This window comes from Triturus cristatus, chromosome 1_1 (genome assembly GCF_964204655.1).
Source record: "Triturus cristatus chromosome 1_1, aTriCri1.1, whole genome shotgun sequence".
NCBI lineage: Eukaryota > Metazoa > Chordata > Amphibia > Caudata > Salamandridae > Triturus > Triturus cristatus.
The window spans coordinates 32,551,788-32,564,712 of record NC_140579.1 but is presented as its reverse complement, the minus strand read 5'-3'; positions in this window follow the sequence as shown (position 1 = coordinate 32,564,712).

The following is a 12,925-nucleotide window of genomic DNA, read 5'->3' as shown; positions in this document are numbered from 1 at the left end:
CAACTAGAATAAGAGGGCAAAGTGCCAAAGAAAACGATAACTGTGTTCTGAAACTTTGTGCTGAAACATGCCTGTATTGCTTTGAAAATTATTGCAAAGTTTTTGAAAAAAAGAAATGCGCGGTGAAAAGTATGATTAGAGGACGGCTTCCTATGCTTCTGCTGTTGCAGGGCAGCGATTATTACTAGATCATCCTCACTTGCTATGCTCCTGAAGTACATTCTACTGCACTTATTACTTCACAGGCACCGGTGCACAGCACAACTATGACAGCAGAAGGGAAGTGGAGAGGGAAAGAAGGAGAGCAGTGAAAAAGCAAAGAATGATCGAAAAGCAGGCTAGAAAAGTAAAAAGCGAGGCCTGCAGTTCACAAAACTACAGATTTTGGAACCTCCAAATTCAACAAAGCAATATACTAATGGGGCGGCACCTCCGTTATGACGGAGGAGCGTCGCCCCACTCAAAACATAAAATAAAATGGTAAAAAAGCAATTATTAAAACTGCTTTATTATCATTTTGTTTGACCTGTAGGAGCCGTCATGCGACTCTTGGGGGTGGGGCCATAAGCAGCAGGAGTGATGGGCACTGGGCACTGCTGTCAGTGCACATGTTGGTTTGGCTGGCCGTCTCAGGACGGCCAAACCGACATGCGCACAGACATCTCCCTAACCCGAGCTGTATTTGCCGAGTGGAGAGGACAGCAGGCGCAGGCTTCCAGTCCCCTTTGGAGCAGGAAACAAGCCCGCTTAGGCCAATCCCAGCGCTTCTCGAGGAGGGGAGTCTGGGAGCCTGTGCTCATGGGGACTGTAGTTCCTGGAGCAGAAGAGTGCTGAAGCATAGGAGAAGAGGATTGTAGAGGTGGTGGCCGGCAACAGGAAGGCAAGTGTGCTTTTTCTTTTGTTTCCACGCTCACTGCCGGCCCACTTGGTATCGGCAGCAGCCGCCACTGATACAAAAAGTACTTTGTGAGTTTGAAATGTAAAACTCACAAGTGCATTGTGTGACTTATTGTTATTTCAATAGTGAGGGGCTTTATAGGGATGTAGCAATTGTTTTAAGTGCAGTTGCGAAGGCAAGCCATTGGTGAGATAACAAGCTGTCCAAGAAAGATGGACAGCTCCAACTTTGAGTGTCCCAGGTGGTTACTACATACTACCCCCAATGTAATCTTGTAACATTCCATTTCTTCTTCCTGAGTGAAGCCTCTGGGCAGTTTAAAAAAATATATTTTTAGAAAAAAAATGCATTTCATGATTTTGAATGCAGGAGGGATGGAGGGCTTCTGTCCCTCGCAGTCCACCATTCCTGCAATCAGACATTCAGTATGATTTGACAAATAGAATACTGCCTCATTAACTTTAATTAATGTGTATTGAGAAAATGAGGCACCACTAGTTGGGCTAAAAGGGGCTGTACTTAAATTGGTTCAAACATTTCCTTACCAGTAGGACCCATCAGTTAAGGCTCAGCCCATTTATACCTACAATTGCCCCTGTGATGTGACCAAATAATTATCCCTCTCACTCATTTCAACACACCCATCATGACGAATCTAAACAAAGAAAACATTGTTAGCTATTTTATGTATGCAGATAACATTCAAACACACATCAAAATCCTGGAAGAAAATAAGAATACCAGGCAAGTTCACAACTGCCTCCAATCAATCAATCAATCATTTGTAAAGCGTGCTACTCACCGTGAGGGTCTCAAGGCGCTAGAGGGGGGTAGGGTGCGGCTACTGGTCGAACAGCCAGGTCTTGAGAAGTCTCCTGAAGGTCCGCAGGTCCTGGGTCTGTCGCAGGTTGGTGGGGAGGGTGTTCAATGTCTTGGCGGTGAGGTGTGAGGACGATCTGCCGCCAGTGGTCGTTCGGCGGATGCGTGGGACGGTGGCTAGGGCGAGGTTGTTGGAGCGAAGCTGGCGATTCGGGGTGTAGAAGGTGAGTCATTCGTTGAGATATGCTGGTCCGGCGTTGTGGAGTGCTTTGTGTGCGTGGGTGAGGAGCTTGAAGGTGATCCTCTTGTTGACTGGAAGTCAGTGCAGGTCTGTCAGATGGACGGCGATGTGGCTGTGGCACAGTGGTGGCTCGTGACATTTGAAAGTCGTGGGGCGTAACATTATTGTCATACTACACTGTGGCGAGCGAGCGTGGCGAGCGAGCGTGGCGAGCGAGCGTAGCGAGCGAGCTCGAACAACCTACGGGGGTTTGGAGCGGTTCTTCCCCCAAGAAAATTTTGAAAAAAGAGTGGACAAACAGTGCATTTTTAAGCAAATTTGAGGAAGCAGGAAGGTTAAGAAAGCAATTAGTGCTGGGCCTAAACTGCCCTCACAGGCTTATCTACAAGTTCCTCATCCCAGCACATCTTAGACACTGCTAGACTGGCCACCCAACCTTACTTGCAGATCTCACCTGAGCCTTGTTTGATGGTAAAGCCAAAGAGCGCATCTCCTATCTCACCGAATGATCTTTCTTGGCCTTCTGGTACTCCTCCACTTGCCACCTGCCCTCCTACCTGTTGGTGAACCCCAAGGTTCTGTCCTGGACCTGTCTTTTTTACCCTTTACATGATGGTGATCCCAATGATGTTCTTCTTTCTTCCTCCTCTGCCTGGATTTTAAGGATCCTAGTTTGTGACGACAGTTCTTGAGAGAATTCACAGCTACCATGAGTTGATTGCAGCTACTTAACAGAAGAAATAAATAACCCCAAGTGCATTACCCATCCACACTGCTAATGTTCTGATTGCGATTCAGGCGCTGTGAAAGCTCACACAGGCTCAGTTTTCTATCCACCTCCGGTGTGCTAGTGACTTTCTCACAGAACCATAATTAAACGACCTATTAGCACCTGACAAAACAATGACCACACACGGCACTATAGATTAATGGCCACAAACCACCAAGCTCAAAGAACAGACACAATGCATACACACACACACACACACACACACACATTCACATACATACACGCACAGCCACACACAAGTCACCACTCCGTTAAAAACAGGTAATTTCTCCACTTTCATGAGAACTCTAGCAATGACGGGATGCAAAACATATGCCTTCTCTGGGGTCATTCTTCAGTGCATTTGTTTTCAGATGACCTTGTAGCACGTTATCCCCCCCAATAGACATAACGTGCTACAAACAGAACACTATTTGCAACTGCAAAAAGAGAGAATTCCACTCTCGGAATGCCGGCGACGAAGACAACACACCAACAATGCTCTTTACAGGACCCTCTGCCGAGCCTACCCAGCCAGAAATGCATTTCTCAAGTCTGCGGAACTCCCGGAGGAGTCCTAAAATAGGCTCAAAAACAGCCCATCTGCGCAAAATGTGCTTCGTTGATAAACAGCATCAAGAACCAGAAAACCGGATGACGTGAAAAGGACACACATTAAGTCTGATCAGCGCATCTGTAAAAGCGCAGTAATGGGCATGTTTGCATGTTGTTTGCCAGGGCGTGATTAAGCCAGACTTCAAGGCTTGTTTTGTTTTATCTCCGGTACTGGCTGTGGCTTACAAAGGCTTGGAAGGTGCTGGGGAGGCATTCACGCTTGGCTGGTACTTTAGGCACAAGGTGTACTTAGCATGGCTAAAGAGGCTTTTCTTCTCCTGGAGACCCCGGGATCTGCTCCCTTGGTTACAACAAATAATCATGTGACTAAGAGTTTGTTTCAGTTCTGAGACCTTGTGAGAGTAGATTAGGCCGTTATAAGCGTTTTAAACTTCCTTATTTTATAATTGTTGTGTTACCAGAGTGAAAGCGGTTTGTTTGAAAAACAAACCATACCATTTATAAAGACTGGAAATATCGAATTCAATATTAATTGCGGGAGGTGAGCACAGGACACATACAGGGTGGGAGCAAGTCTGGAGGTGACACAGCTTTCCAAGAATCCTTTCCCAGGCGCTTGATCAAATTGCTCCTCCTATGTTTAGCCGCCAAAAGCACGTGGGACCTTGGTCACCTTAAGCCTCCTGCAGGAAATTGGAAAGATTCCGTATTGGGATACTTGTGCTTTATTTGTTGAAAATGTTTTTATCTGGGAAGGCACTGTGGCCAAGGTTTGATTAACTGTGTGGACACACACCCCTCGGGTTTAAAGTAGGATATACTGTAGATGTAAGTCAGGCAACCCTCGAACCGCAGTTTGATATGCGGATAAATATGGCTTAGATGCATCGATAATAAGCGCATGTTATAGACGTGCGATGATCCCCGGTGAACATTATGTTCCAATTGCAGTCTGGTCCGTTCCCATATTGTTGATTTCATGTACACATAGAAAGCATGTAGGGCAGGGTAATAAATGCGATGCGCTATTTGAATCGGGGAAATTTTGCCTGCACACCATGAGCCACAGCATTAGTGGGGTGGGTTGAGGCACCGGCTGGGGATAAATATATGCAGCCTGGAGGACACTATGGGGATGGTTCTATTACTGGTCCCTACTCGACACGCAATGTTTGAATGTCAATAAAATTGCTGATGACGTGCGCCATGTCTAATTTGAATGGCACCTCCCATCAAACTCGCAGTCGATTCTGGCCTAATATATGAACTCTTGGTCAGTAATTAACATTCAATGCTGGGTCGAGCCAAGATGGCAGGGGCGTCAATTGTTTTTGTAGTATCAACGTAAACTGTACAAATTCCAGGCAATTTTTCGGGACAAACGCCGAGCACCTTTGTTTCAGAGGCATGTTCACAGTTTGGTCTACACCACCCTGTTTTTTGGGACATGCATTGTTTTTGGGTTGTTTAATTGTTGCAGATACGGCAATGCACAACACAGAATAAAGCGCTAGGCCGGGAGAACTGTGTAAGTTATTGAACCGGTATTTAAAGGGCTGCAAGAATTAGTGTTTGTGGGCTCGGGAGCAGGGCCACAAACCGACAGGAAGCTCCCTCACAGAGCAAGCTCGGTTTTGGCGTGAGTTTGGCCACCGATATCTCAACCAGATGGTTTAAACGCTATGTACCTTTTATCCCCTGGGGGTGCTTCGTGAGAGCCCAGTATAAACATGCTGCAAAAAATAAAAAACAAAAAAATATGTTATTCTTGCAACATTTATAAAGTTTCTTTTCGATCAAAATCAGAATGTCCTATAAAGAAACGGGAGGGGTCGCAGAGAGTATTTTGCAGCAATATTAATGAGCTGCAGCTGTCTTCAATATTGAGTTGGGCCTGGTGGCTTAGGGGACTAATGTGTCCACTATAGGGGCTGTGTTTGACCTCATGGTCGCAGTTTCAGATCCCGGTGAGTCCTTTTATCCTTTTTATCCTTCTGAGATGGATAAAATGAGTACCATTGAGTTGGGTAACAATAATGACCTGTTATTCAGCACCAAGATGCCCACTGGTGAAGGTGATCTGGGCAAATACATTTTAGATTATATGGTAGTAAAAAATCCCAAAGTTGGTTATTCAGGGGTTTAGTTGAGGGCTTAAGTAACATTTCTGCATCAGAGTGCATACTAGTGGCAGACTCACTAAGATCGTCAACAATGCCAACCAACTCCCGGAAGGGGTCAACTTAAACCAGTCGAAGTCATATGTTCACATGTTTCAATGCAGGAATACTCAGAAACTCTACAGAAAGCAACCTATTTTAACACGTCAATATTGTGCGTAAAAGGTACTTTTCTACACGACGGTGCCTCACTGTCTGTGTTGCAATGTTTTGGTGCAGTTTTTGGCGTTGTCGATGTACGTCCTTTGTGTCCCTGACCGTTTTGTTGTTCTGAAACCTGGTCTCCCTGTGTTATTTTGAACAACGCAGCTGTCCTCTTTTTACTGCCCTCGTTCATTGTCGCGTTGATGGCACCGTTGAATGCCGCACGCCCCCTGCCAGAATTCCAATCTCGGCATTTTTGGGCACATGCGCCGCTGACTCTCGTAAACACTGTTGTTATCATTTTAACCAGATAACCCAAGCGTCATGGTAATGTGTGTTGCCTCATTAACCAGGGTCAGTTTCAGGATGCTGGGTGTGTTTAAGAAAAACAAAGACCAATTGGAATTGCAGTTGTTCAAAGCAGGGGCGTAGCAATGCTATGCTGAGCAGCAGACACCAATAAAATGAACATGAAAGTGGAAGTGTCAGCCAGGTTGTTGCAAAAAATAATGACGAGAGGGTCACTTGAGTAGCGGCAGAATCCCCTTCGTCTACCTTCGGGCACAAACCATCTGCAGTTTAGGATCAGATGGTGAGGGACACCTGTCGGGCTCAGTTACGTCGGTCTTAGCCTTCTGCCCAGCATGGGCAGAGGCAAGACGCATTTTAGATTCAAAGGCATTACTGATTAGTGTCGGTAGGGCATATGTCATTTGTATGAATGGTGACAGTGATTGGTGGTACCATGAGTGGCATTGGGATCTACTGGCAGAACACTAGAAAAGTGCAGGGTGTGTTCCAGGTCCGGAAAAACAAATGCTAGTAGTGGAATCACAGCTGGTCTTGCCGCCCACATAGGTCGGCCGGTAAAATGTATCACAGACTTACCACCGCTGGGTTGTTTGGCAGGTGAATGCTATCTGTTTTCCAAATGCAAAGAGCACTAATTGTCTATGATTGCGTTTATTTATTTATGTTGGCCAAAGGTGTCACACGGTACCGGTGAACCCTTGTGCAATCAAGCATTATATGCCTGTGTTTTGTCACGCGGTATCTGTGCACCCTGGAGACTTATGCAGAAGATGCCCATGTTGGGCCACACACTACCTACGCGCTCTTGGGTCTGTGTAATTATGCATGCTATCCCTGTGTTGTCACACTGTACCTATTCCCTGTGGGCTCATGCACATTTAGTGCATTAGGATGTCTATGTTGTCATACATCCGTGTTGTGTCACACATTACCTATGCATCCTGGGCTGGGGGTGCGGGTGACAAGGGGGGATACAGTCTCATGATGTAGTCAATAGGGCTGCATGTAAACTGTATCCTTTAAACAAAGACTAAAAGTACTAATCATCTGTGTTTGATTTTCATTTATGTATGGCTGGATCCATGACTGTGATACATGGGAGGCGCTCCACACCACGATGACTGCAAGATTTGGACAGGCAATGGGACCGGAAGATCCGGAATGTGAGTGGTAAGCAACGGCATCAAGTGTGATGGGCAATCGATGGAAAAGCTCAAGAGGTGCCAGCATGCAGGGGTGAGATAGTGTGGCCCACGCACTGTATTGGTTGAGTATAAGTGTGTCAACCATTTGTGGTTACCAGCCAGGTTATTTTAGCAGTACGCTACTTTACAGGTGTATGCCTTGCCAGCTTGACCAAACCGAGGGGTAGCGGGCGGATGCAACACCTCATCACCCCTTGTCATGAAACGGTATTCTGCCATTACGGCGCCTGTGCTCGCAGGTGCCATCGTAGCGGACACTGTGCGGTGTTGGGATGCTCCATAGTAGGGGGGGAAGCTTACACTTACACAGAGCCTATCCCAGAACACAGTGGTCAGATGTAGTTGGTCACGGATTCCATGATATGCTTAGGGGAGATCTCGGGGCCTGTGTGGGAAACTCCCTGGGTACCCTTCCAATGGTGCAGTTGCACCAGCAATGAGTATAATTGTCTGGGGCAAAGGGACTATCGGGCGCACCTATCAATTGAGGACATTTAGTGGCTCCAAGACGGTATGTCAATTTCCTCTGAGTCAGCCAGCCCTAGGATTTTATCCTGCACTTGGGGGGGGATGACTGGGTTCGCCTGGGTAGAAGGGGGGCTGGTCGAAACATTAATCACTGAAGTGGGTTGGTCGACACGTATATGCACGGGGTACACCCTGGCACAGAGACTGCAGAGATTCCAATGGGAAGTGAGTCTGTGAGCGCATTGAGCCACTCGGTAAAAGACTTATTAACAAATTGGTGAGGTTAGTTAGGGCTCTACACTTACAGACTATGGCCCATGGGGAGTTGTGCTTCTTAAAAAGACGGCGTCCATTTGTGCAAATTAGGAAATTAAATCTGCAAGAAGAACCTTCAGGCCTAGTTAGTGGAGTATAGGGACAAGGCCATGACCTTTCAGTGAGCTTTTGGGGGGGCCTGATAGTCGGGCAACTATGCAGGCCTGTGGCGGTAAGGTCATGATTGGTGAGCAGTAAATTTAAGGTCCTTAGAGAGCGGCGCCATTCTTGAATGGGGTCGCCCAAGGGGGAGGGACAAGTGGTCTCTGATAGAACTCCAGGGGCAGTTACAGCCGGTTGGCTGGATGGGTGCGAGGGAGGGGGAGTTACGCTTTCCAGTAGGATGCTTGGCCACCCCGCACGTGCACAATGGCGCAAGTGGATTGGACGTTGCTGTGGTGAACTTCGTTCTTTAAAGATGTGATGCGGATGCACATGGTTTATCTGTTCTGTGGGGGAGGGAATCGTGAACTGTTAATGCCCAGCTGTACTTTCTCCCTAGGACACGCGTGCACTGCTGATAGAGTTCTCTACCTATATAACTGTGAGTGAGGGAAACGTGCATTGAAGCAACTTTTCGATTGTCTCAGGAATGTTAACAACACACATTACTGTCCAGCTGCCCTTTGGTGCCCATGGGCCGCCTCTGATATGAATATAATGCACTCGACTATGAGCATCCAGCAGGCGACCCTGGCTTTTCTGAAGATCTGCAATAAGGGTTGCTTCCTTTCTCAGCGAGAACTAATATCAGACATTTCTCTGTGTTTTAGGGTTCTGGAAGGACCAGGAGATGGTACTTAATTGTCATGTTGTGTAACATTCTCATTTTTCTTTTTGAACATGGAAATCCCACCTTTATTTGCATCAAAGTAATTTAAAATCGGCATCCTAAAAATAGGTTTCACGTGTTTTCATCTTGCAGTTGCTGCTGACGTGGCATTGAAATACTGGCCAGGTCCATCTCTGGTCACAGTTTCAACCTTCATAAACCAGCTTAGAGGGTTACTGTGCATGCACCGCACTAATGCATGCAATGCACTTTATAGTTCAGCGGGTTGCTGCTTCATTTATAGAGATGCTTTTATAAACTGTGGGTCAAAGGTTACAATGATATTGGATCATGCAGAGTTTTACTCTATATTTTAGTCTTTTAAGACATACAAAATTGGTTCACTTGGGTTGTTATAAACACCACCAAGGACTAGAAAAAAAAGTCACTTTGTGCCAGGTGCCAGCACAAATGGTCGCAAAACAGGTGCCAATGCCGTTTCCATTTTTCGCAAGTGTAAATCGAGTGCAGGTTCAGAACTCAGGGGACAGCCAGAGGAAATGTGATTTTCGCTGAGCATTTTTTGCACCTCATTTAGACCCCCGTCTAAAGTACCCCGTAAGGATGCCAACATAGAAATGTGATTCACAGACTGTACAAAAATAGACATCTTGCTGTCACAAATGCATCTGCTGTAAAATGAGAACACAACATGATTAGGAATAATGATAGCCGAATGGCGCGTGCTCCGTGCACGTGTGGGCGGGATTTAGCCTGCATGGGATTTGTAGCGCGAAATTTATCAAACAGTAATTTGCGTTTTGATTGAGTAAGTGGCGCGAAGGTTAGCAATCAGCTGTAATGGCGAGCCCCCGATGCATTAGCATTCCGGTGCAGTGTGAAGGGAAAAGGGCTGGACCTCCAGGGCGCAATGCAGCGGCCTGACGATCGGGGGAGAGAGCCCTCGCCTCTAAGCGCCACACAGGAAAAGGTCTTCCTTTGCACGAGATGAAGAAGCTCGAGGGTCTTTCTGTACAAACGCAGTTTTCCACGTGTGCCACATGCCTTCCTCTTCATGCTACCGAAGAAACAGTCTTGCAAAGGGGGTGAATTACAATGACGCCTCGTTTAATTACAATGACTCCTACTTGTATTCCCACGCGCCTGCACGCGCTTTTGCTATCATCCTCATGACATTCTGCTTCATCTTCTTCATCATCATTCATGATCAGTTATTGGTTCAGCCCTCTAAACAGCATCCATGCAGGTCGGAAACGGATCCTCTGCCTTTGAACTTGTCGCCATTGTCAGGTCCTTTTTGAATCCGCCCACATGACAGCCATTCAATAAGAGGGCTGCTCGTCATCTTGATTGATGGCCCTTTGCCCCATTACATGAGCTAAGAACTGGAAAGGGACTACAACCAAAGCAGTCTGTCTCTTGCCTCACCGTCTGCTTTACATGGAGCAGCTTAGTGAGGTCCGCACAGGCAGTGAGGCTGGCAGCGAGGCTGGAGGTGAGGCTGGCAGTGAGGCTGGCAGTGAGGCAGGCAGCGAGGCATGCAGCGAGGCTAGCAGAGAGGCAGGCAGTGAGACTTGCAGTGAGACTGGTAGTGATGCAGCAGTGAGGCGGGCAATGAGGCAGGTAAGGCTGGCAGTGAGGCAAGCAGTGAGACTGGCAGTGAGGCTGGTAGTGATGCAGCAGTGAGGCAGGTAGTGAGGCGGGCAATGAGGCAAGAAGTGAGGCGGGCAGTGAGGCGGGCAGTGAGGCTGGCAGTGGGGCAAGCAGTGAGGCAGGCAGTGAGGCTGGCAGTGAGGCTGGCAGTGATGCTGGCAGTGAGGCTGGCGGTGAGGCTGGCGGTGAGGCAGGCAGTAAGGCAAGCAGTGAGGCAAGCAGTGAGGCTGGCAGTGAGGCTGGCAGTGAGGCTGGCAGCGAGGCTGGAGGTGAGGCTGGCAGTGAGGCTGGCAGTGAGGCAGGCAGCGAGGCATGCAGCGAGGCTAGCAGAGAGGCAGGCAGTGAGACTGGCAGTGAGACTGGTAGTGATGCAGCAGTGAGGCGGGCAATGAGGCAGGTAAGGCTGGCAGTGAGGCAAGCAGTGAGACTGGCAGTGAGGCTGGTAGTGATGCAGCAGTGAGGCAGGTAGTGAGGCGGGCAATGAGGCAAGAAGTGAGGCGGGCAGTGAGGCTGGCAGTGGGGCAAGCAGTGAGGCAGGCAGTGAGGCAGGCAGTGAGGCTGGCAGTGAGGCTGGCAGTGATGCTGGCAGTGAGGCTGGCGGTGAGGCTGGCGGTGAGGCAGGCAGTAAGGCAAGCAGTGAGGCAAGCAGTGAGGCTGGCAGTGAGGCTGGCAGTGAGGCTGGCAGCGAGGCTGGAGGTGAGGCTGGCAGTGAGGCTGGCAGTGAGGCAGGCAGCGAGGCATGCAGCGAGGCTAGCAGAGAGGCAGGCAGTGAGACTGGCTGTGAGACTGGTAGTGATGCAGCAGTGAGGCGGGCAATGAGGCAGGTAAGGCTGGCAGTGAGGCAAGCAGTGAGACTGGCAGTGAGGCTGGTAGTGATGCAGCAGTGAGGCAGGTAGTGAGGCGGGCAATGAGGCAAGAAGTGAGGCGGGCAGTGAGGCTGGCAGTGGGGCAAGCAGTGAGGCAGGCAGTGAGGCAGGCAGTGAGGCTGGCAGTGAGGCTGGCGGTGAGGCTGGCGGTGAGGCAGGCAGTAAGGCAAGCAGTGAGGAAAGCAGTGAGGCTGGCAGTGAGGCTGGCCACTTGCTATGGCTCAGCCTGATTGGCCTCAGCTTCTGGGTGCCAAAGCCCCAGCACACAGAGGGTGGCTCGAGTGCCACATGGAGGTTCACACTATCTAAACCTAGAGCTACACGGCTGGTAATCCCTCACAACATGTGTCGCTTTCTACTGAGCTCCACTACTGCCGGAAGTGATGCTTTCCTGGCGGGTTCAGGTGTGGGAGCTTCGGCACGCCTCCTCTGACCCACACTTGCCATTTTGAATAGCACTTTGCTGAAGCAACTCTAGGACATCAGAATCATGGAGTGCTCTGTCTGGACCAACGTCCCAGAGGATAAGGGGTTCCTGCAGGGGCATATCAAAATCATTAGGGGGCACTCAGCAAGGACCCGTGATGGGCCTCCAGGGCCCCCGTCCTGTACTGTTTCATCACCTCCGGCCTCCAGAAGCGTTGCCCAGTGTAGTCAGAGCCACCGGCTTTAGCATTAGACAGTACAACTATTCATCTGGCGAAAAATGTAAATGAGATAAAAACATTTGCTGCATGAATCACCCAAAAATAAAATACAACTATGACTTTAAAGAAATGTAATTTTGAATTTTTTAAGAGTTTCATTTTCGTACATTACATTGTATCATAATTTTTGAGTGAGATGTAATTAAAAGTAATAGTTTCTAGACATGAAATTAGAAACATTCTAGAACCTCTGTTCCGCACCCTATCAATGATGCCATGAGTCAACCAAGAGACAAGTGAGCCATGTGCACTTTATATTTGATCAAAATTGTTATTAAATAAGGAACAGCATTATAGTCTGATCCAAATAAGATGTTTTTAAATCAAATTCTAAACTGAATTAATTCATGGTGCACCTAAATTGGACAGTCAAGTACAATGTGATGCACTAAAAAACGTATGGTTGTCTCCCTAAAGTTAACTAGGATTCTGAGTTCAATAATGCTGGCTTGAAAAATACAGGCGTCATATGTTAAATAAAACTGACACTATAAGAAGGAGTTTTCTGGAATTAATGTGCGTCACTTAATGACCAAGGGAATGAGGCACTGCATGGGCTTTGCTGACTGCATCAGGCTTTAGAATCACCTGCAAGCAATTCCGCTGTAAGCATGTGTCATGATGGAGAACATATTTATGCATTGATTCTGATGGTAGCAATTGTGAGCTCCTTATGTTTCTAGTTTAGTTGCATGTTTTCCGGCGGTGAAGTGACAGAGATGTGAGGAAGGGCATTCGGGGAAGAGTGAAAAGAGGATGCTGAAGAGGAAAGAGAGGGGGTTGAAGATGTGCAGAGGGACAAGATATGCAGAGAAAAAGAGGATACATATCTAACATAAAGCACACTTAACTGAAGGCCAAAACTCCTTCCACAGGCCTCAGAGTGCTATTTAATTCACAGACTCACTATTTCAGAATTTAAACATTTTCAATGTTAATTATTTATAAGAAATCATTGTTGTTACGCATTTATCTTAAA